Genomic DNA, 26,256 nt, shown 5'->3' on the forward strand with positions numbered 1-26,256 from the left:
TTGGGGCTGTTCGGAGCCCCCCTCCCCGATACCACTTATTGCCAAAGGCGGTGCGGGGAAACCGCTTACCCCCTCCCCGTTACCACCCATTCCGCACACGTCACCATGACGCCCTTCTGACGTCACCTCCCTTCCGCCCACCCCCGCGCTCGTCACCCTCCATGCAACCCTGCCGCCACATCCGCCTGCCACCTCATCCGGGCACGCTGGCCTCCAGCTCAGCGTCCACGTCACCCGTACCCGGGCCCGCCGTGACGTCATGCTGACGTCATTTGCGGGAAGGTGCTAAATACGTATTTTTGCCAAATTAGTCATTATAAACGCCCAAGATAGCCGTTTTTTTCCATTTTTGGAGCTAATTTGCACAAAACTCATGTTGCTCCCTCACCACCAACGTACTTCCGGGTCTCCAAAGTTGAAATTTGATCGTGTCAACTCATCCATCAGCTGCTACAAAGTCTTCAATAGCTCGGCCCGCAGGCTTGTCGAACGATTTATTCAGGTATTCACCGTGAATCCCATGCTTTGCCCATACATACCATTTCTCTGCTAAAATTCACCATTAAAAAACTGGTCAAAATCCTAAATTTAACTCTGTCTGCTGCTTGAGAGTTAACTAAAGCAACCTGCATTGCCCCTGAACTACAATTTGACATTGAAACAGTCATTCCGCAGATCAGAACAATAAAATTGTCCTCAAGGTACTTGGCATTGTTCCCTTTTTCCAAGTACAGGCCAGCTGCAAACCAAATCCTGCACACCCTCTGCACATCATTCCTAACAATTCAAAGTCCCTGAGAATTGATTAAAACCTGCAGAAGCAGGCTAGCCTTCTTCACTGTGAATAAAAGTTCAAGCATTGTCAACATTGAGGCTGTTACTGAACTCTGAGGAGCCTAGCAAGCCTCTGCAATTACACTATTTAGAACCAGATTATACAAATGGCTGCCCCTGCACCTACAGCTCTAAATGTCACTCCTTTAAATCCACCAAACAAGGACCTGGAGGCCTTGCCCCTTGTTGACAGGGACTCCCTAATTGAAGACTTTGTGGGTAACAGGGATTTCCTGCAGACCTTCAGACAGTTGAGGGAAGACTACCTGAATGGCAAGGACACCTATGGGATATGGGAGTCCAACCTTCCTTACTACTGCCTCCCCTCTGTCAATGTTTTCCCTCAGATTGTGCGTCTATGTGCTGAAAATTATGATGTGCAGCAAAGATCCATTAAGTCTCCATCTGGGAGCATTCTCTTTCACATCAATCCTGAATCCATTAATAAAATGCTTCACTTTCACCAGACTGAGCTGCTTTTCCCCTTTTCCATGAATTATCTGCTGGATGCTGCTGCCAAAATGACTAGTGAGGAGCTGCAGAATGTCACCACGACATTCATGAAGCCTCAATGCCAGCCTGCAGGGCCACCTCCCTACATGGATGTCTCCTTTACAGACACAGGCAGACTGCTACTAGATATGATCTCTTATGTGTTGGGGTACAGAACCAGTGAGTATGTGGATGGGACAATGCTGGTTTTGTTGTCTGTTTATAGTCCAGGCCAACCCCCTGCTCGTAAGTTCAACTTTGCCAAGTTCATAGCCAACAAAATTCATGACCAATTGAGCAAAGTGGACAGACAGGGTGTGTTCAAGTACTCCTCTTACATCTATCATCTTTTCATGTATTATCAGTCCCAGGTCTTTCCATGCTACATTCAAAAGCTGGATTATAGAGGGGAAAGAAGATCTGTCATATTCTGGACATCTGTCTATCACCTGGTCCACAAGTCACCTTATTCCTATTCTGAGTTTATTGACCAGTTTGTATACCCGGTCTCCTGCTTATTAATGAGGGCTCCTCCTCCCAGAATGTCAACTGAAATACAGAAAGCCTTGCAGCTGTCCAAGAAATCCAAAATAGGTGACTGGTACCTATATGAGGATCATACTGTCATCAGAGTGTATGGCTGTGAGCTTTGTCCATTCAGGCTCCCAAAGTATGTGCCTATGAGAATATTTTCCCTTGAATATTATAGGCAGCTGATTCAGTCTGACCTAACCCACTTCCACAGCTCCAAAAAGAAAGCCCACCTCAAGTTCAAACATCAGCTGGGCCCTTTCATCATGAATAAAAAGGAAGGTTGGGAAGAGGCTCACCAGATCCTCAAAGACAAATACAAGCTGTCATATAGCTTTCGATGGGTCCCTTATGACCCTGAAGGTTTCATTTCTGCTAGAAGAATAAAATACAGACTAGTTGGCATTAAGCACTGCAGTTATCCCCATATTGAAAAATATTCCAACCAGCAGGAATGGCTACAGGATTCTATAATTGACAAATTAACTGAAGAAGAAGTGATGATAAAGAATGTCAAGGAATTAGAAAAGACTCTTGACATAGACTCTGTGCAGCAGGTACCCTTCAAACCGCCTCATTCAGCAGGAGAAGGGACCTCGACCTCAAGGACTGCACCAATCACACAAGCATCTTCTACAACAGCACCAGGATTAGACAAAGGAAAAGGAATAATGGGTGCTGAAGAGGAGGCAGTGAAAGACAAGGCTGCCCCTTCAACTGAGCAGCAAACTGGACAGCAAAATGAGCTGCAGAGAGAGGAGCAAACAGAACACCAGCAAGATCAAACTCCTCCTCCACAAACAGAGCAACCAATAGCACCAATTTTGCAGACCCCAGCCCATGAGGAGAGGGGTACTAAGAGAGACAGAGAAGAGTCCACTCCTATCAGTGGATCCTCCCATCAGCGAGAGGCCAAAAGGCAAAGGGCTGACTCCCCAAAAGTTGAAGACATCACTGAGGAATTCCTTGACAGTTCAAGGAAAGACAAGGAAGCAAGCCAGCACACTGGTACCAGCTCATTCCAACAGGAACAAAGCCTGCAACTTGTTTTGGAGGTATCATCCTCTTCTCAGCGAAGCAAGAAGCCTAAAAGCACTAAGGCTTCTTTCAAGCAAAGCAAGGCAGCTAATGAGTTACTGAGGGTGGAGGTGTACAAACAATTTATGAATGCTACACCAGCCCAGCAAGAAAGATTAATGTCTGTCTATGACATTAAAGAAGAGAAAATGATATTAAGTCATTTCAGGCCCACAGTACCACAGCCGAAATCAGCTGCAGACTATGTGAAGACAAGGGTGGAGGTAAGGGCAAAGGACATCCACCCCCTGGATCAAATTGAACTCCACAAACAGACTGGAGAAATGGTCTATGCGACCTTGGTGGAGAATACAACTGTGGCTCATGAACTAAAGGAGTCACTCAAAAATACCAACACTCAGTTGGATTTTGAGAGAATGTCCTCCCTGGCCAAAGATAACAGAATAAAATCTTTGGAGGACATTATCATAGACCTAGGACATGATCCTAAGGATCCAAAGGGTGTAAGGGCCCTTATGAAGAAAAAGGAGGATGACCTCAATGCACTAAAGAAGAGGTTAAAGCTGTCACCCACAGAACACCCTCAGACAGCAGAACTACAAAAGGAAAAGCAGGTCGATGAACAACTTGACCTCCTAATACAGCAGGATCAGAGGATCAAAGAATTGGAGAAAGAGCTTGAAGAAGCTCTACAGGACAAACAGGGAGAATCTACATCCCAAGCTCCTCCAACAACCTCGACAACAGCAACAACCACAGGGGCACCACTGGACCCCACAACAAAAGCAGCAGGTACAACAGCGGCTCCAGATGCCCACCCAAGTGTAGAAGAATTGACCAAAGCGGTCAAGGCTATGGAGCTCCAGGCAGATGAGATAAAGAAAGCAAAGGAGAGATTGGCAAAACTGGATGCCAAATATGATAAATCAAAGGTAACTGTAGCAGAACAGGGCAGAGAAATAAAGGCCCTAAAGGATAAAATAAAGGCCCTGGAGAAGGAGCTCAATCTGGACAGTGCCATGGCTGACATAAAAAGAATTCTATGGGGTAAGATCAGCCAAACTATCACCAAACAATGGAAATCCATCAAAACAATCCATGAGCATATGGATTTGATTGGCCAAGCACAAACAGAAATCCAGAAGGCCAAAACAGTGCTGGGAAATAGGCCTGAGCAGGCAAACAAACTGATAGAATTTTTGAACAGGCAGGACAAAGAGGAGCTGGCAGCCATTGGCATCAACAACAGGACAGAGGCCATCCTCACAACTAAAAGGGTGCTGACCCTCAGAAATTATGTGCAGATTGTAGAGAGAAAATGCTATGAAATACAGGCTGAGGTAAAGGAGTATAAACTCAAAATGGGGATGCTGCAAGCAAGAGGACTGCCTAGCCTACTGAGCAGCGCGGGAAAATTGATCACCAAAGATCAATTCACCAACAAGATGGCCAATTACATTGAAAATCAAATCGTTGCATCGGGCAGTACCACTGAGCAAACAGGGCCTACAACAGGGCAGAGCTTGTACACAAAACTAGAAGGCCTATTCTTCATTGAGAATGAGGCAAATCATCTGTTTGAAACCCCCCCTAACTTTTGGCGGTATACAGAGGCCGATGAGACCTTAATAAAAATTCGGAGGCATCAGATGCCAAAGGAAGATTGGTGGCAAGCAATGCTTCAGATTCTGCCACGGTAGCTCCAACTGCTTGGTCACTACCAGCTCCAGGTCACTAGAAGACAAAACAGCGAAAAAGGGGTTAGTATTTAAAAGCAGCCAAAAGTGACTCATCACATATGCGATGACAGCCATCCAAGTTTTGAACAGCGCATCTCCAACCGACTCCAACAGTCATAAAGACCAAATATCTTCTGACTATTTGACAACTGAAGCATAAAGGAATTTCGGCTGCATTCACTCCTTCAGCTACTGTATTTTTGAGATTAGCATATCATAAATGAGATAATAACTAATTTCGTTGATATTTTTTGTAATTTTTGTATATATACTCCCCTAAGTAACTCATAAAGGGTTGGTAATTTTCTCTATGAGAAGACTTGTATTGTATTTTGTCAATTATCTAATACAAAGGGCCTGATGAGCTCAGTGATTTCCGGAAACTATTGGATGTCAGGAGGATGCTCTATGTGTTGATGCAGAATTCCTATGCCGTCTGAAGAGATAACAAGTTTTCTTCAAAACTCTGTTCTTGTTTTTCTTATGTTTATCAAATCACACTTCTCACACTAAGCTAGCAGTAAGAACGAAACAATAGTACAAGATTTGTTCTATTACACCTTGTCCTCAATTTTTTGCTGCTGAAAATGTTTGTCCTCTGGATTAAATATGTACATGAATTCTTAATTGCTCATGTATCACTTAATTCTATGTGTATGAATATCACCTAGAAATACTTAAATGCTCCTAGGTAAATATTCTCATTTTCTTACTCAAACAGTTAAGCTGTAAGTTTCTTAATTTCCTTGCACTAACTCAATGCACCCCATTCCATCACTATTTCAAACGTTATTTCTCAGACACTAAATCGGCTCTGCAACATCACTACGGTATCACAGCGACACATCAAACATCTTAAGTAACACTGACTCCTTAGCCCAATGGACTAGAACTCTTTGAAAACATACAAGCACCTTGTTTGAAATTACTATCCAAACAAAAGACTTAAAGCAAACCTGAAATTTATAACTAGCCTAAAGTTATCACAAACAGAGATAAATCATAAAGAGAGAGCCCTCTCTGATTACACTGTGGATAGGCACTGCAATCCAAAGATTGGTTAGTGGTTACCCCGGCCGTATTTCCTTGGGAGTCATAGGGAACAACCTGGGTGTTAACACTAATATTGACTCAAGAAGTTTAAAATGCACAATGATTGGCTATTCTGATGAGAAGAAAGGGTATTGTCTTTTGACCAATGGAAAATTCATTGTGAGCAGGGATGTCATTTTTGATGAAACAGAGAGTAAGAGTGCTGAAGAAATTGAAAATATTCTTCACAAGTTAGAAACTAAGGGAAGTAAAAGAAATGGAAAAATGCAAAGTCAACCAACTTCACCAAATTGGTATGAACTTGATTTTCCTTCCTCTAAAGATGAGTCATCCAGTCCATCTACATCAACAACATCATCTGGGTCTTCTAGCAGTTAATCTGCATCTCCAAGCAGCAGCAGTTCTTCTGACAGTGATTCTTCACATTCTTCACCTGAACGACGAACATCAGTTTATATTAATCCTCTTTATAATGATGGGGACTTTACAGAAGCGCAAACAAGTGAGCACCAACTTCCGAAATGGGAAGTTCAACTTTTGAAAGATGTAAAGCCTGATGAACAGAATAAAACTGGCACCAGAAGGGCACATAGAAGTGAAGGCAATTTTGCCTTGATAGAAAATGATTTTACTGAACCTTCCACATACAAAGAAGCAGTAAAACATAAAGAATGGCAATAGGCTATGGTTGAAGAATATCAAGCAGTAATTGATAACAACACTTGGAAACTTGTTGATTGTCCAGCAAATGTTAAACCCATAGGATGCAAATCGGTTTACAGAATTAAGTATAATCAAATGGGAGAACTTGAAAAGTATAAAGCACGACTTGTCGCAAAAGGTTTTTGCAGCAGGAAGGCATTGATTATGAAGAAACTTTTGCTCCTACAGCTAAATGGAACACCATCCGATTAACACTTGCATTGGCCGCTCAAAAAGGATGGAAAGTTCATCAAATGGATGTGAAAAGTGCTTTTCTCAACGGGGATTTACAGGAGGAAGTGTATATGACCCAACCACCAAGTTTTGAAGTTGAAGGACAAGAACATAAAGTCTGCAAATTGATCAAGGCTTTATATGGATTAAAACAAGCTCCCCGAGCTTGGTATGCAAAGATGGATGAATACCTTAAGAAAGTTGGTTTTCAACAAACTAAATCTGATGATACTTTGTATGTGCAACAACGGGGAAAATATCTGGTAATTCTTGTTATGTATGTAAATGATTTGATCATTATTGACAACCATGATGATCATATTGCACAGGTGAAAAATGAGTTACGTGCAGTTTTTAAGATGACAGATTTGGGATTACTTCACTACTATCTTGGATTTGAAGTCTTCCAACGTCCACATCATATTTTCATTTCTCAGAGTAAGTATGCAACAGAGGTTCTTCAGGGTTTTGGCATGCAGGATTGCAAGCCCGTTCTTACCCCCATGGAACAAAACTTGAAACTTTCAAAATTTGAAGGGGGGGAAAAGGTGGACAGTACAACTTACAGACAGTTGATTGGCAGCTTGATTTATTTCACAAATACTCGTCCTGATCTATCTTATGCAGTCAATATTCTTTCACATTTTATGCAGGAACCACGAGACAGCCACTGGAATGCAACCAAAAGAGTTCTTCGATATATCCAAGGAACAAAATATTTTGGTCTTCTTTACACAAAGACTAGAAATTTTGTACTTGGTGTATATTTTGATGCCGACTTTGCTGGCAGTATTGATGATCGAGAATCAACATCAGGTTATTTAATGAACATGGGGTCAGCAGCAATATCTTGGAGTTGTAAGAAACAAGCTACAGTGACCACTTCTTCAGCAGAAGCAGAGTACATTTCAGCATGGGAAGCAGCATGTGAAATTGTTTGGTTGCGCCGAATTTTGCAAGACTTGGGCATTTCTCAGGCAGAAGCTACATCATTATTCATTGACAGCCAGTCAGCCATCAAACTTTCCAAGAACCTAGTTTTTCATTCAAAGACAAAGCATGTGGACACCAAGTATCATCATATCATGTCTCTCATTGCCAAAGATGTCTGTAAACAAGTTTACTGTCCTTTCGAAGATCAGATCTCCGACATTTTCACGAAACCACTCGGCAGAATAAAATTTACTAAGTTCAGGGATGAAATTGGTATCTGTTGTAATGTATCTTTGAATCATAGGGGGAATGTTAGATGATCCAAAAATACAATTTTATCATAGGTTATAAAATTAGAATAAAATAATTATTAATTTAAGATATTAAATTAATAATTATTATTCTAGAATGTTTATTTATTTAATGGAGACTTTTAGAATTAGCATATTGTTGTAACTAGATATGACTCTCCAAATGTGTTGTATCTTAGGCTCTATTTTAGGAGATTAGTTCGCTAGTTGGTTTGAATAGCATTTATTGTAAATGGACACTTGTTATTTAATAAGTGATCCATAACTAGAGGTAGTTAGGAAATGGAGCTTATATATAGCTCATTGCAAGAGTATTTGTGTTGTTCAGGTGTAAACTCTTGCAAATTCAATTATGTAATTGTTTTTTTCTGATTAATAAAATTACGTGTCTGAGGACACTTCTGCCATTACATACTTGGTAAGTCTGTCAACTACCACCATAATGACACTCTTTCCCTTAGACGTGGGTAAATCTGTGATAAGATCCATTGAAACCTCCTCCCAACATTGGCTTGGAATGGATAAAGGTTGTAATAGACACAGGGCCTTAATTGTTTCAACTTCATTTTGTTGGAAAACCAAACATTCTGCCACAAACTTTTGAATATTCGATTTAAGGCCATCCCAAAAAAAATCCTTCTTAACCCTATGGTAAGTTTTTAAAAATCCTGAGTGCCCTCCTAGGGGAGAAGTGTGCAATTCCATAAGAATCTTTTGTTTGAGTTGGGAATTCTTACAGAGGTATAAGCAATCTTTGTACCATAACGAATCATTTTTCCAGCTAAATGTATCAGATGTACTGGAATCTTGTTGTAACTTTTGAATAAGTGCCCACACTTCTTCATCCTTCTTCCATTCCTCCCTTGCTTTGTTTATCCAATCTGGTTGGATAATAGAAATGGCACATGATAATGCTTCCACATCCTCATCCTTTCTTGAGAGTGTGTCTACCACCACATTTTGCTTCCCTTTTTGTAGATGATTTAAAAGTCAGAACCCAACATCTTTGCGACCCACTTTTGTTGCTCTTCAGAGGATCATTTTTGTTCTAAAAAGTATTTAAGGCTATCATGATCCATTTTTACCTTGAAGTGTCTTCCCATTAGGTAGGGTCGCCATTTCTTAAGTGCATGTAGTATTGCCAACATTTCCTTCTCATAAATAGCTTTGTGTAAAAACTTTCCTTGATTGGACAACTTTCAAAAGCAATGGGTCTTTCATCTTGCATTAAAACAGCACCAATTTGATTTCCTGAAGCATCACATTCCAAAATAAAGCTTTTGTGAAGTCCGATGAAGCTAAGACCGGTGCTTGGCACAATGCCTCTTTAAGATGTTCAAAGGCCTTTGTTGCTTCTGGAGTCCATGAAAATGCATCTTTCTTCAATAATGTTGTTAGAGGTGTTGTTATTCTCCCATAATTATTAACAAACTTGCGATAATACCCTGTCAACCTGAGAAATCCTCGCAGATGCTTTATGGATGTGGGGATTTTTCATTCCTTAATGCATTTAATTTTTCTAAGGTCTACCTTAACTCCTTCATGAGATACAATATGACCCAGATATTCCACCTCTTGTACTCCAAAGAAACATTTGGGTCCTTTTTCATATAATTGTTTCTCCTACAATAGTTGTAGCACCATGTCAACATGTTCAACATGATCCTTCCAAGACTTGTTGTACATTAGTATATCATCAAAAAATACTAACACAAATTTTCTAAGGAAGGGTTTGAAAATGGAATTCATCAAACCTTGAAATGTAGAAGGTGCATTGGTAAGGCCAAAAGGTATGACCAAAAATTCATAATGACCCTCATGAGTTCTAAATGTTGTTTTTGGAATGTCTTCAGTCTTCATTCTAATTTGATGATAACCTAAACGAAGATCCAACTTGGTGAAGTAAATTGATCCATGTAATTGATCCAGTAATTCATCAATGACAGGAATGGGAAACTTATCTTTAATAGTGAGTTTGTTGAGCTCCCTATAATCTGGACACATGAACCATGATCCATCCTTCTTGTGCACCAATACTACTGGAGAAGAGAATGAACTTTGACTCAGTTGAACTATACCAGCCTCTAGCATTTCTGCAACCATACGTTCAATTTCACTCTTTTGGGCATAGGGATATTTGTACGGCTTGATGTTTGGAGGAACACTTCCTGGAATCAGATAAATAGCATGATCATGATCACGAATAGGTGGGAGACCTTTGGGAGCCTCAAAATACCTTGGAACGATTGTCCAAGGCTTTTTGGAGATTTGGAGAAATAGACGATTTTGGTGTGGAAACATCTAGCGAACATAATTGTGCAATTACACCTCTTTGTTCCTTTTTTAGAAGCTTTGTCATATCATTAGAGCTGATTATCTTTCTCAGTTTCCCTGCAATACCCCTTAATTCAACTTCCTTTCCTTCCGTGGAAAATTTCATGAAATTTTTTTGAAAATTAATAGCTATTGTACCCAAGGATTGTAGCCATTGGACTCCTAGTACAACATCAGCACCTCCCATTGGAATGGAAAGCATTAGGATAGTCAATACATATTCTCCCATGGATAGCTTGATATTATGGAACTTTATAGAGTAATTTATTATTCCTCCATTTGCAACCATCACTTGACACTCTGGTGCGGATATGGGAAGCAATTCAATTCTTTTGCTACCTTACAATGAATAAAATTTTGGGTACTTCCTGAATCAATAACCACTATTACCTTTTTCTTCTTGGTATGTACTTCTATCTTAATGGTTTGAGGAGTGGTAATTCCTGCCAATGCATTATAAGATATGGTCGGATTCATTTCTTATTTATCTAGGCTTTGTTCCTGGAGTATATCCTCTTCTTTTGACCCTTCTTGCTCCTTTTCTTCCTCCTCTTCACAATCTATGTAGAATAATTTCTTCTCAGCACACTTATGACCATTAGTGTTTTGCTATCACAACTATAACAAAGAACTTTTGCTATTTTTTTTCCAATTGTTGTGGTGTCAACCTTATAGCTTGTGGAAAACTAGGGGCAACAACACTTCCATCTTTATAGTTGTGAGTGGTATGCTTCCTGGTTGCCATAATTTTGCTTTCCATTTTTCTTGCTAACCTGAATTCCTTCTCTAATGAATCAGGTTCCCAAAGGCGAACATCGTGCTGGATATTATCCTTTAAAGTCCCTATGAACACATCAATCCTATGCTCCTCTGAAATATTTTTTACCCTTATGTTCAATTTTTGGAACTCCTCAATGTGCTCCATTATTGAACCCTTTTGTTTGAGACTTATCACTTGGCTAAAAAAAGTGTTGCTTTCTGTATCCTCATAATGTGTTGTCAATTCTTCCGTAAAAATTGCCCAAGTGGTAATTCGTTTACGAGAGAAAAGCCATTGATACCATACAAACTAATTTGGTTCCAAATATAAAGTTTCAATATGTAACTTTTGTGCGTTTTGCACATTAATGAGATCGAAAAATTGCTCCATCTGTAATATCCATGTTGCGGGATCCTTTCCATCAAACTTCCTCATATCGATTTTTGGAATATGGTGGGTCTTTGATCCAACAATAGAGTCTATGAAATCGTGATTAACATTTATTTTGTTCGCATCATGAGTTTCCTTTACTACCCTTTCACCATTAGTAAGTATTTCTTGTAGAAAATTTGTCAAATGTGTCTTTAAATCTGCCATGTCTGTCTTCAAATCGTCGATCTTAGCTTCCATGCCATTCATCCTAGCTTCCACACCCTTTATCTTAGATTCCATGCCATTTACCTTAGCCTCTGTTAGCTTTTGTGAGAGTCACATTTGTTGCACTTGGTCTTGTAATTTTGATATATTATGTATCATTTCTTCCTCTTCTTCATAAGTGATGCTACAACTTTCAGGTTGCTTACTAGGTGTTTGCATTTTCTTTCCTCGAGGCATGAGTTACTGATAATAATGCTCTACTATGCCCTTTGAATTCCTTCAAAATAATTTTTCAAACTAAGCTTAAGCTAAAATTTAAAAAAATCTACAGAACGTTTTTCACTTTGTAGGAGCTCGATATTGCCTCTGATGTATTTCTGTAATTTCGGATCATCCAATTTTGAAATTGCGTTCTGTAGTAGCCCTCTGTGTCCTCTTTCCAATGCCACCAGTCTGATCCAAATTGGATTCTCCAAGGAAGAGTTATGCCAAATCTCCCACAGGGACCTAATTATAGACTAGTTCAGTAGAGTGAACTTGTACGGCATGCCACGTGTCCCTGTTTTGACCTTTGGCTCTAAAAAATATATACGAGAAACTACAGTCCATCCTCTTTCTATACTTTCTCACGAAACTTCAATCTGATGCTCAGAGAGAAATTTATGACGATTTTCCCCAGGTCACCTGTTTGGAATGTAATTCAGGAGTCTTCAAAAAGACCAACTTCCTCGGATCATATCTCCACAAATATAGCGCAAAAATCTCTAAAATTCGGACCCAAGGTTTATTGTGATTTCGTCTCAAATAGTTTTTTTTTTCTTCTGAAACGTCACAGGAAAAAACGTTATAGTGAAAATTCCATGATGACCTATTTGAAGCAGCGAAACCTTAGAATCCAAAGCTCCGATACCAAATGTTATGAAACTAACTCACAAAAATATAGAAAAGATAGATCAACGCCTTAGAATTCAGCCTCTTCGAGGAGGAAACCTCCTTTACATTACACAAATGAATGATTCTTTGATGATTCAAATGACAAAAACTCCTTTCTATATATAGGAGTCCAAGGGGTAATAATATAACCCAACTGACCTAACAATAATAATATAAAGGCACAAAAATAACAATAGAGGGATTCTATGGGGCATAGTAATAACAATATGGGGACAATAGGGGCACAAAAATATTAATAAGGGATATAACTACAATAGTAATTGGGTAATCACTAGTGTTATAGGAACCTAACAGTATGCCAAATAGAGAGATAATACATATTCTAGATAATTTCTGAGGACGAGAAATCTACAGCTTATACAAAGAATATGGAGAAGGTGCTGAAGGAAATGGTCAATTTATTACATATAAAACTTTTGTGAAGATATGGAAGAAAGAAATCAACAATATATGTATTCCTAAGAAGACAAGGATGGGGATTTGTAGTACATGTGCTTCTCTTAGATAAAAAAGGCATAAATGTGAAGGGGCAGAAAGAGGTAAGCATTCATAACATTAATTTTTAAAATTGTATAGTCCTCAACTATGAAAATCTATTTATTAATGAATTTCTTTTATGTTTTGTAGATTCCATTGTCAAAGAGCTTCAATATCATCACGAACAACAAATAAGTGAAAGGAAAATTTTGTACAAGCATTGAAAGAAGTGTTACGATAATCTAAATAAATATTTGGGGTTTGATGATTGATGGTATGGACCAGAATAAAGCACTTCTACCACATTTTGTTCTCACACCCAAAAATTTATAGGAAGAAAATTTTATTCAGTATCACTTGGTTAGTTGTATGGTCTTCAATAGGAAAATTTTACCAAGGGTATTCTTCATGGCTCCAAATATTCATAATGATGCAAATCTGACAATAACCATAATTCATGGTGTGCTTCCTCATTGGTTTGGTAACCATCCTGAATTTTTGTATCTACAATTGGACAACACTTATCGTGAAAATAAAAATGAGATTGGTTTTGGATATATAATTATGCTTGTTGAATTGAGAATTTTCAGAAGGTAAAGACTAGTTTCCTTCCTGTTGGGCACACTCATGCCCATATTGATCAGATGTTCAATAATTTTTCAGTCACATTGAGGAGGAAGGATGTTGGGATCTTTCCATCATTAATTGAATGTACTAAGAAATCATACATGCTGGAGCCTATTTTTTATGTGTTGGAAGAGACTGTTGACATGCGAAGGTTTATTCTGGGATCGGATGGTGAGCAAAAATGCCTTGAACAACTTAATGGCATTAGCTTCCAACATCAATTTCGTATCATAAAAATTGATGGGAAAACATTAATATGGGTCAATCAGTATTCAACTACTGTAGAATGGGCGTCGTCATGAGGTTTTTAATTTTTGAAGTTCATTCCAAATCATCCAATATTTGCATCAAATATATTGTTATTACAATCAGCTATTGAAGTTCATAATGCACGCAGGTAGAATAGAGATATAAATTATTTTGATTTCCTAGAAGAAATTAAAAAATGTAATTATATATACATATGCGTACTTTGATATTACTGATTCAGTTTTGTGGGAGTCGTTTTTCAATAATCAAAGTCATATCATTTCAAGAACAACAAATGAAGATCTACCTTTGAAAACTCCATTTATTTGGCCACAAAATGTGTCAAATGAACATGAGGAAAGAAACATTATTGAACGACAACAATCTCAAGGTATTATTAATTCTTCATAGGTAGAGGATAGAGAAATGTATATTGGTTCCAGAAAATCTCGTGCACAACACGAAGCCATGGAATACCTTTATAGAGCTTCAATAGAGGATATTAAGGAGGCTTTCGTGATCGTAGTGCTAGCTAATAGAGATCCTAATGGCTATCAATTTTAGGTTTTTAAGGTTATAAAGGTCATTACAGAAAATGAAGATGTTGCAGGTGTCAAAGTACATTGGTATGTCACAAATACACACCCATTCAGTGGTGTGTACAAGCCAAAGATGGTAATTGATAAAAAAATTGGCGGAAAGAGAAAATGCAAGGGTACAAATATAAATCATCATCACACATACCTCTTAAAATTGGGGGATATTCACATATTTGTTTATGAATTCAATTTAACAAACATAGGAACTCTTCGCTTCAAGGCGATAGATATTTTGAAGAGGTTGTTACTAGAAGAGATAATGTTGAGATGGGAGTCTTTTAAAATGGTGACACGCATGTGGACTCATATGGGGCACTAGTTGATGAAAAATAAGAATATGGAACATCTTCATCTGCATCCAGTCATTCATTTGAAGATGTGAATTGTGATGGTGTGCAAGAAAATATGAGTGATTTGAATAATTGTCTAACTAATGTTTGCATCGTATCTTGAAATAAAAAAAATGGATTTCCATATCATGTTAAATGAAGTTATGAGTTATTTTTATGTTTGTTGCATTATATGTTTTAATTATGATGAGTTTTATTGTTTAGAATATTTACAATGCAACAACAAGTTAGAGATATAATTTATGTTTCATCCAATCTACAAGTATTGACCTTTTGATTAATTTAGTCATGTAATTTGTTCATAATTTCATGGTTTAACTGTGTTGAAAACTTATATCTTTTAATTTTTTTTCAAATCCAATTATTTTATCTTTATCTTCATTACTAAATATATTGGAAATTATCCGTAGGAAAGAAAAATGTTATTCTACCAAAAACATTAGTGTGTTTTCTCCTCAAAAACATTAATGTGTTTTTTTGCTCAAAAGCAATATTTTTTTGCAAAAAAGAATGGGATTTACTTCCATTTTTTAAACATGTTTGAAAATTAACCCTAAAACAAAACATCGTTCCACTATACAAACTTTTCATTTTTAGCACTATTTTTCATTTTTGGGCGTTTTTAACTAGAGTTCCCACTTTGAGTTTATAGTACCCATTTCAAAGTTTACATTGTTCAATATGTATCCAACTTCTATACCCATGACTAAGATGAGCATCTAGATCACCCATGAAAATAAGGAGTGGTCACCTTCCCCAATGCCTTATGTAGATTGTGATTTTGCCTCATAGCCTTTTGAGCTCCCTTAGGATTGATTTTGAATTGGAGGTGTAAAAGGATTGTGAAACCCATAGTAGCTTGGAAATCAAGTTTAAATCCTCTATACTTAGAATAATCCATATAAGGAATCCCCTAAATTGTCTTCTATATATGGTCTTTTGTTGCCTCGTATATAAATTGAGACATGTTTGGTCTGGGTGCACTGCTATGTAAGTGGAAATGGCTCTGAATGGTAGTACAAGCTTGCTACCATCACCACTATTATATCTTTCTCCATTCTCAAGGTCCTTAGTGGAAGCTCCTTTGTTTTCTATCTTGCTCATTAGAAGCACCATGTCCTTTTGGCCGTTATCAAAATCATTCAATTCACTAAGAAGGTTGTTGAACGCTTGAGTCTCCTTATCTCCCATGTATAGCTCTTCCATTTCAAGTGACTCTTCTAACCATTTTCCCCTTCTAGGGATTTCTTATTCCTCTCTTATTTTTCTTTGAGACTCTTCTTCTTCCCAAATGGGAGTGGGATCTTTTATTTGAACGCTCCTTCTATAAGTTACCGAACTGAAATGTTTGTCTTATGAGCTAATGAATCACTGATAATTTATCATTCAAACCCATATCTTTCCAATGTCATGCTCTAATACCATTGTAAGATACATCTCTAGAAGCATATTGAATTTCTAATACTTTTTCTAAGTTTTAGGGAATATCTCATCAATAAATTTCGTCAAACAGTTGGTGTGTCTATAGTTATAGATGCTCTTCAGAGTTATTTAATTCAAAATGTTAAATACACAGTACCACACATGTGTTCAATGGATCTTTTAACAACAATATATGAGAAATATTCAACTAAAATACAATCAGATCACAATAAATAGCTTAAAAATCAAAATATGCTTACATTTCCCTTCCAATGAGAATGATGTAAAGAGATTAAGCCAACATAAAACTCATACTAATTATAGTATGAGGTAACACAATTATATTTACATATAACTCCAACTATTATAAATTCAACAAAACAAGCTACGCTAACTATAAAATACACATAGTGGTAGTACTGTGAATAAAGAATAGGAAACTGGTACGTCGACCCAAATATATGTGAAACAACTCAATCACATGATTAGTAATATTCTAAAAAGTTCATCGACACTCATAATTTAAATTCATCCTCAAGGACATCGAACTCATGCTCCCTTTCACTACATACCTAATCCCTCACACAAAAATGGTATACAGACCTATTTATTGCTTAGCACGATCCAAAATGCAGGAAAAATTATGCTTAATACAACCATATGACTTGGCTAGCAAGGAAAAAACTCATACAATAACTTGGATGAAGGAAGGAAACTCCTTTTCTGCTACAGTATTGTGTCTAGCCACATCAGAACGGATTTGGGCACAATTTAGATAAAATTGTGTCACTTTGGTCAATAAACACAAACCCTTTACTATAGAATTTATCCAACAAGTATCATGGGTTATTTGAACCCCATTGGTAAGCGAAATTCATGCTACAAGCCCAAAAAAACTCGTGTTCTCCTTCTCATTCAGAGCCAATCTTTATTCTAGTGAACTCATCCAACACAATGAGCTAGATATCTAGCCTCTTTTCAACAACCACTTTGGCTTAGACTTCTACCTAAAAGACGGTATATGGAAAACACAAAATGAGAAGATAAAATCAATTTATAACACCTTTTACCTCCATCATATTCCATAAATATTTTTCTCTTTTGAAATTCAAGGGAGAAATTTAAGTTATTCTTCTCTCTTGACCAACTACGGTGTATAACATCATCACTGAAGCTAAAAATCATTGCTAGGATTTCTCAAACCTTAAGCTTCTCTCTAAGAGCTCCTTTCCTCAAAATGCAAGTGATATAATAAGGAGATACTCCTCACTTTTTCCTTTTTATAATTTAGTAGCCACTCTTTTTTCCATTTTACCATTTTAATTTTTATAAAGTCGCTTTAGGAATTCTTCATTTTATAAAATGAAGGTGACTTTTCATTAGCCTAGAGTATGCTTGTTTTTCACCACTTAAGGAATTATGATATTTTTCCTAGGAAAATCATGTTCCCTTATTAATCCTTAGCTTATGGGAACTTCCTAGCCTAGAAAAACCATGTCTTATGTCTCCTAAGTTATTTGGGAAATTACCCATAGACCAATATTTTTGGAAGGATTCTGTGATGGAGGAATACCAATCCATCATGAAGAATGATTGGTGGGAAATTGTGCCAAGACCCAAGAGGAAGCCAGTGGTGTTGGGTTGTGTTATGTTCTTTCCACAACTAGCCCACGTAGTTAACTGGGGGTTTGAGGGGGGGTCACAGGGGGTTGGAGGGGTACCCGTAACCCCACTTTATGGGCGGACCCACCTATCGTTTTGTTCATGACTTTCGCACATGGTTTTTGGACGCGATGGTTTTCGGTCCATGGTTTTGGACACGATGGTTTTCGGTCCATGGTATTGGATGCTTTGGCATGTATAAATATGTATTGTAACATTGAAAGGAATATAATGAAAAATCAAGCTGGTAGTCCCAGTTTTGGGATCCAGGGGAAATCTCTATGCATATGTGTTTTATTTGTTATTCTCTTGCATTGTTTATTTTTTGTGTTTTAGAATTCATATGCAGGTAATTTCTGTAGGGGGTTAAAACCTACATTTGGTATCAGAGATGTTTTGGCTTCAAGGGGATGCCTCTGTTGCTGAGGGGTTTCACTTGGGCCTGTGGTAGACCATATTCAGTGGGAGATCTGCGAGATTGATTCTGATGGTGAAATAATATGGCAAGTAGTGGAAATATAGAGATTGAGAAATTTAATGGTCATAGTTTTGAGTTGTGGAAACTCAATATGGACGATCTGTTGGCGGATAAAGATTAGTGGATCGCGGTAGATCTAGGTACTAAACCAATGGGAGTGTCTGATGAAGAATGGAAGAAGTTGGATTGGAAGGCAAAGAACACAATTTGATTGTGTCTCTCAGATTCAGTATTGCTGAATGTATCAGGGGAAGCTACGACGAAGGCTTTGTGGGACAAGTTAGGGACTTTGTACCAATCTAAATCTCTAGTGAATAAAATGTTCTTGCGGAAAAAGCTGTATAACCTGAGGATGAAAGATAGAGACTTGGTGATAGAGCATCTAAATGCATTTAGTACTGTGGTAAGTCAGTTAGCATCTATTGATATTAAAATTTTAGATGAAGATAGGTGCATTAGTTTATTGTGTTCTCTACCAGATTCATGGGATAGTTCGGTTATTGCAATAGGTAGTAATGCAACTGCCTTGCAATTTGATGAAATAGTCTCAGCCTTGCTGCCAGAGGAGATGAGACGGAAAAATATGGAGAGCTATAATGGTGATGCCTTTTTTGTACTAGGACGGTCGAAGAACAGAAACAAAAATAAGTCATCAAGTGGGAGATCTGAATCTAGAGGGAGATCTAAATATCCAAGAAAACTTGTAAAGGTGGTGCGTTGGAAATGCAGAAAGGAAGGGCACTACAAAAGGGACTGTAAATCTAAAGCTCCTGATAAAGGAAAGGGATCTAATGATGCTCCTTCTGTAGAGGTGAAAACCACCTCAGATGAAGGTGGAGTTGTGTACTTGGCTTCTTCAAGTACACATGTAGATCATTAGGCATGGTTGATTGACTCAGGTGCATCCTTTCACTTCACTCCCCATAGAGAGTGGTTCTGCGAGTATGAGAAATATGATGGTGGTGATGTCTTCTTGGGCGATGACAGGAAGGCTAGAATCGTTGGTCGTAGAAAAGTAAAGTTGAAGTTGCAAGGTGGAAGTGTTAGAACACTTCCGGGTGTTCTGCATATTCCTGCATTAGCCAGAAATCTGATTTATGTTAGCAAGCTGGATGATGCAGATTTAAAAACAGTGTTCAAGAAGGATACCTACAAGATGGTTCGGGGAGCACTAGTATTGATGTCGGGAGTTCAAATTGGAACTTTGTACAAGCTACAAGATAGCGTAGTTGTTGATGGGTTCAACAGTTCTGTGGTTCCTGAAAGTGGAGAAGAAAATCTAGTGGTCTCTGGAGAAAAGACCATGTTGTGGCATCAAAGGCTTGGACATATTGGAGAGGAGGGCCTTCGAATACTTCATGGTAAAGGTCTGGTATAAGGTATGATTAATAGCACTCTGGATTTTGATTTCTATCAAAATTGTGTATATGGGAAGAAGAATAGGGTGAGTTTCCCCTCTGGTAGTAAGAGGGCAAAATAGATATTAGAGCTTGTTCACAGTGATGTGTTTGGACCTGTGAAGGCTCCATCACTGGGTAACTCTGTGTAGTATGTATGATTTATAGATGAATTCTCAAGGAATACATGGATATATTTCATTAAGAAGAAATCTAAAGTCTTTGACAGATTTAAAGAATTTAAGGCTCTCATGGAAATGAGACAGAGAAGAAGATAAAGGTGCTGAGGACAGATAATGTTGGAGAGTTTTGTATCAAGGAAATTGAAGAATTCTGTAAGAAATGTGGTATATCACGGTAGAAGACTACTCCATATACACCTCATAAAAATGAAGTTGCAAAAAGAATGAACAAGACGTTGATGAAAAGGGCAAGGAGCATGTTCAGTGGTGCCGGGTTAGGACAGGAATTCTGGGTAGAGGTGGTGGATACTGCATGTTGCCTGGTCAACAAGTCACCTTGATCACCGTTGGAGGATATGACTCCATAAGAGGTATGCACTGGTACGAAACCGTCTCTTTCACATCTAAGGGTATTTGGATGTCATGCATATGTACATGTTCCAGAGGAGAAACAAACCAAGTTGGATAGTAAATCTGAAAAGTGCATCTTTATTGGGTATAAGGATGGTTTAAAGGGTTATAAGCTTTCGAACCCCGGAACAAGGAAGGTTGTGTATAGCCAAGATGTGGTGTTCAGAGAGGTGAAAGATGTTATTAAACATGAATTCCAACCAAAGGAACCTGAGAAGATAGAGTTTGAGCTAAAGGAGGAAGAATCAGACTCTATAGCAGAGGAGGAATCAAAAGATGAAGAGCCACAAATTCTGGCTATGAGAAGATCAGTTCGAGAAAGAAGGTAGCTAGAAAGGTATAGTCCATCTACTTTCTGTTAAAATTTTACTTTGTATGTTACTGATGATGATCCCATAACTGTGAAGGAAGCGATGGATTCAAAGGATGGAAAACTCTAGAAAGAGGCCATGGTTGATGAAATGGCATCTTTGCACAAAAATGAGGTTTGAGATCTGGTGGAGGTATCGACTGGAAGGAAACCCATTGGATCAAATGGGTGTTCAAAAAGAAGATAAATACAGAAGGAAAAGTGGAGAAATACAAAGCTCGGTTGGTAGCAAAAGGTTATTCCTAGGTGCCGGGAATTGATTTTGGTGATATTTTTTCTCCTGTTTCCAAGGTAACTTCTATTAGATTAATTTTATCTGTTGTTGTTGCTTTTGATTTTGAGGTAGAACAGATGGATGTGAAGATAACATTTCTTCACGAGGATCTAGAAGAGGAGATCTACATGAAGCAACCTGCAGGCTTTGTGGTGAAGTCTAGGAAAGAACTGGTATGTAAGTTAAAGAAGTCCCTGTATGGGTTAAAACAATCACCAAGAATGTGGTATCAGAAATTTGATACATTAATACGAGGACTTCGCTTCACCAGAAGAAAAGAAGATCACTGTGTGTATTTTAAATTAATTGGTGACCATGTTATTTACTGGTCTTGTATGTGAATGATATGTTGCTGGTTGGAAATGACAAAGAAATTATCTAGGATTTGAAGACTCGTTTGTCCTCCAAATTCGACCTAAAAGATCTTGGTGCTGCAAACTATATTTTGGGCATGGAAATTAAAAGGGACTAGACAAAGAAGAAGCTCTAGTTAAACTAGACGAAATATGTTGAGACATTATTGCAGAGGTTTAATATGTAGGACAGTAAACCGGTGAAGGTTCCTATTCCTGTAGGTGTGAGGTTATTTGCTGAATAGTGTCCCAAGACACAAGAAGAGGAAGAGGACATGTCCTGTGTTCTATATGCAAGTGCAGTCAGTAGCCTGATGAATGAAATTGTTTGTACTAGACCATACATTGTACATACAGTGGGAGTATTGAGCAGCTTTATGTCTAAACTAGAGAAGGAGAATTGGATAGCAGTGAAGTGGGTTTTTAGGTATTTGTGTGGCACTAGTGATTATGGTTTGTGCTACCAAGGAAGACCAGGATTGGACAAAGTGTTGGATATTCATGGATTTGTTGATGTAGACTAGGCTGGAGATCTGGATCAGAGAAGATCTACAAGTGGGTATGTGTTTAACCTATTTAATAGTGTAGTCAGTTGGATGAGTAAGAAAAAAATTATAGTGGCACTATCAAATACAGAGGAAAAATACATGGAAGCCACTCATGCAAGCAAGGAATCAGTTTGGTTGCGGAGATTGTGTTCATGTATGGGGTTAGTACAGGAAGCTATAAGGATAGATTGTGACAGCCAAAGTGCAATTTTCTTGGCAAAGAACTCTGGATATCATTCAAGGACAAAGCACATTCATGTTTAGTATGACTTTGTGAGGGATATGATAGAAGACAAAAACGTGTTGCTGGTAAAGGTGGACACTTTGAAGAATACTGCAGATGCATTGAAAAAATCTGTGAGCTCTAAGAAGTTCCCTTCGTGTAGAGAAACAATGGGCATTGCAAGGCTGAATAAATTACTAAGCTCTCTTGTGGCCCCCTGTGGAAAGAAAACAACAAGTGGGAGAATGTTGGGTTGTGTTATATTATTTCCATGACTAGCCCACGTAGTTAACTGGGGGTTAGAGGGGAGGTCACAGGGGGTTTGAGGTGTACCCATCACCCCACTTTATGGGTTACGGGGTAGCACCCGTCAACCCACCTATGGTTTTGTGCATGATTTTCGCATATAGTTTTTTGACGCAATGGTTTTCGGTCCATGGTATTGGATGCTTCGGCATGTATAAATATGTATTATAACATTGAAAGGAATATAATGAGAAATCATGTTGGTAGTCTCGGTTTTGGGATCCAGGGGAAATCTCTGTGTATATGTGTTTTATGTGTTATGCTCTCTCATTGTTTATTTTCTATTTTGGAATTCATATGTATGTAATTTATGTACAGGGTTAAAACATATAGGTGGTGTTAAACACACACATGGAAAAGACAAATAGGAAAGATAAGTAGGAGAGTTCATCTATTATTTGACAATGATATACATTTAAAGTAAATCCGTGTGACCGTTGGGTTCCACATCCCAAGGTCTCTTGGACTCTCATGGTTGTTCACATTCTACACCAACCCATAGAGGATTAGGTGTCCAATATTCCCCCTTAATCCTAATGGGTATGTATGAGTCCAAGAAGAGAGTTGTAATAAAAAATGTGTAAAAAAGATGGTAACACTAGGCTAAATGTGCTCTTTGAAATGTTGGTATAAAGGGCAGTGGTTTAAGGATGACCACCAACACTAGAATGATTAGTGCAGTTCCTAGAACTCTTCCAAGTCTGGCATGAAGCTCATGTCTTCTGCTAGAGGAAGTGCTCCTGATGTTTTGAAGACAGAAACCTTAACCATGAAAGGGAGGTCTCCACCTGTGATGGGTTAAGTATGACCAACAACTCTGGAATGCTTAATGCAATTCTTGGAACTCTTCCAAAACTGGTAAGAAGCTGAAGTCTTCTGCTAGAGGAAGTGCCCAAATTGATTGAAGAGATAGCACCCATTGAAGGCATGCTTAGGGGCATCTTTGTCTTTGGCTACAACTCTGAATCTCGTATGGCAGGTTGTGGCTCAGGCTCGCTTGATTTGGCTTTGAAGCTTGTAGATGACCATAATTTCCCCCCTATTAGATATAAGGTGAGATGATGGAGAATACTCAACTGCAAGATTGTTCAATACTCTAGACCAAGTTCGGACATATGACTAAAATATCTTCTTGGTTGTTGATGCCCATTGCCAAGAAGCGATCCATCCAAGATGAATCTTTGTTCTCGCAAGGGGTTTGTTTCTAAAGAATTTGTTTGAAGAATGACTGGTTTTATGACAGCGCTTACATGGATGAAGATCAAAATAGTGATCTTTCTTATGGCCAGCTAGGTCACAGTGTTGGCATTTTACAATTTGTTGTTGTTGTTGTGGAAGAGGAGCAGAATTTGGAACAACTGAAGGTGAACTGTAATGAAGGAATCTATCACTCTAAAACTGGATGGGCTTTGAGTAATCTGGAATATGAGAGGACACATCCTTGTCATATCCAAGACCAGTTTTTTGTTTGTTTTGGACAAGCTCTTCCCAAGGTCTAATGATTGGCTTGGGAAATGCAGACTGAATTTCTACTTCTGCATGTAACCTTCCTGCTTTATTGGTCACTGGATCTTAATCAACTTGCTTCTTATGGGAGTCTGTTTCATTGTTTTGAACAGAAACAGGTTCAGAATGATGACTCTTCTATTTTAATTCTTCTTGCTATAGATGAGATTCATACCTCAAAAATTCTATCTTTTCTTGTGTATACTGCAGGTAGGTTTTAATATCACAGAGAGTGTTCTTGCTAATTTTCATTGTATCATGATCAGTAGAATGCATCAAAGTTTTCAATAATTCTAATACTTCAATAATTTGAGCCATATTCTCCATTGTCAAACTTACACTTTGAAATTTGTTCATGACTATGAACTAATTGCACTGCAAGTTATTCTCAAACTTTGTTCTCCCAGAAAAATACAACAATCAAGTGATATTCTTCCTTGAGGAATGAACCAAAAGTAAGTTTTTAACTCTACAATTATTCTCTAAATCCACACACAACAATGGTTGGTTGCATTCATATACAAGGAAAAGTATATTGTTCATTCGCAAACAATAAGACTCAAAATAGGAAATAGGTCAGTATCAAATCTGGTTACATAGACCTCGGTCCAGCATCATGGTGAGGATAAAAATCTTGTGCAAAATCGTTACACCCCTACTTTCTCCTCAGGGCATATTGTGGCATTGAATATTATAAAATAAACATTTTCTCGTACCTTTTCAACTTCTCATGGCATTGACTTGCTCCATATGACTAATGGAATGGAAAGGGTGTAATGCATTAAGGAGTTGAACTCATTACAGATGAAGTCAAACGCTTTGCCATCAAACATATGAATATAGTGACCTTGCTGGAATATTTCAAGCTCTATTTAAGAATAATCAGTTGTGGCAGCAATCATTGTTAGGCTACAGGTGACCATTATGTGCAAAAAAATACTTGGGTTGGCTCGGAAATGAACAAGTGCAGTTATAGTCTGGTTAACCTCTAGTGTGGGCTAGCTCAATCTTGTATTGTGCTCCTTTCAACGAATGTCCAGGAGAGGCTCTTGGTTTTACCTTACAAGCACATCAAGGAGGATACATATGTGTACATTCAGCTGACAATTCCATACAGAACTTGTGCCCAAATGATAAATCTTCCCACTGTTTTTAGTAGTGAATCTTGACTTCCTAGAGTGGCCTCTAACAGATGCAACAACACTGTGAATTCTTCATACAGTTGCAACGACAAGAGATTGGGGAATATTAATGGTTACCAAGCCAATACAGCCACCTGTGAGTGAATTAGGAAGAGGAAGCGTTCCAAGGTCTGCAAGAACAGTGAAGAAGTTGAGAGCCAAAGGATGACTCACATTGCTATTGAGCACAATAGGAGAAAGCAAATGAACGAGCATTTAACAGTCCTATGTTCCCTGATGCCGGTCTCTTTCATCCAAAGGGGAGATGAGGCCTCCATTATTGGAGGTGCAATTGACTTTGTTAAAGAACTAGAATAGCTCTTGCAGTCTCTTCAAGCTCAAGCTCAAAAGCGTAGAAAACAATGTGAACTGGAAGGATCTCAGAGTCCCAAATCAAATGCCACTCCCTTCAACGGTTTCTTCCTCTCTCCACAGTATACTTCATATTTGTCACAACGAACAGAACTAAAATGTGAGATGGAAAGCTCTAATTTGGATCAACATAATGAAATTACTGCAGAAAGCAAGTCTGCAATCGTTGATGTAGAGGTGACTGTGATTGAAACACATGCCAGTCTCAAAGTTCTCTCTCTAAAGAGGCCTGGACAACTTCTCAAAGTCATCTTGGCTCTTGAGAATCTCAATATGACAATTTTACACTTGAATATTACCACCATTGATCTTTCAGTGCTCTACTCCTTCAATGTCAAGATTGAAGAAGAATGTCAATTGACATCTACAAATGAAATAGCAAGTGTAGTTCATCAGATATTCAGTATCATCCATTCCAACAGTACAAATCTAGTGAGAAGCTGTGTTTCTTAGTTACTTTTTTCTCTGCATGTTTGTATCATATAATCCTCTCCATCGTATCAGGAAATGAGAATGTAAAGAACTGAGGGACTTAGGCTGCTGAGTCTATTGTATCACAAGAAGAAAAGTTGCAAGACTGTCAAATTCCTGAACTGGGGCAGATTCCCAATAGCTTTCAACCATGCCAAGCTGATGATGATCTTGAGGCCGATAAATGAGTGAATAATGGCAGTTTGATCATAGGCCACCTCCTCATAATGAAATGTTCACCATTTCCCAATCTTCATCTCCAACTACGTATGAAAATTTGTTAAAT

The 26,256-nt window shown here is 38.2% G+C and overlaps 1 pseudogene; it reads left to right on the forward strand.

Annotated features, from left to right (window-relative positions):
- The first annotated feature begins 941 nt into the window (after positions 1-941).
- On the forward strand, positions 942-25,952 carry LOC149184256 (transcription factor bHLH94-like; annotated as a pseudogene).
- Positions 25,953-26,256: the final 304 nt, after the last annotated feature.

This window comes from Pinus tabuliformis, chromosome 3_2 (genome assembly GCF_031772625.1).
Source record: "Pinus tabuliformis cultivar Carrire ecotype Pingquan chromosome 3_2, CPIR1, whole genome shotgun sequence".
Taxonomy (NCBI): domain Eukaryota; kingdom Viridiplantae; phylum Streptophyta; class Pinopsida; order Pinales; family Pinaceae; genus Pinus; species Pinus tabuliformis.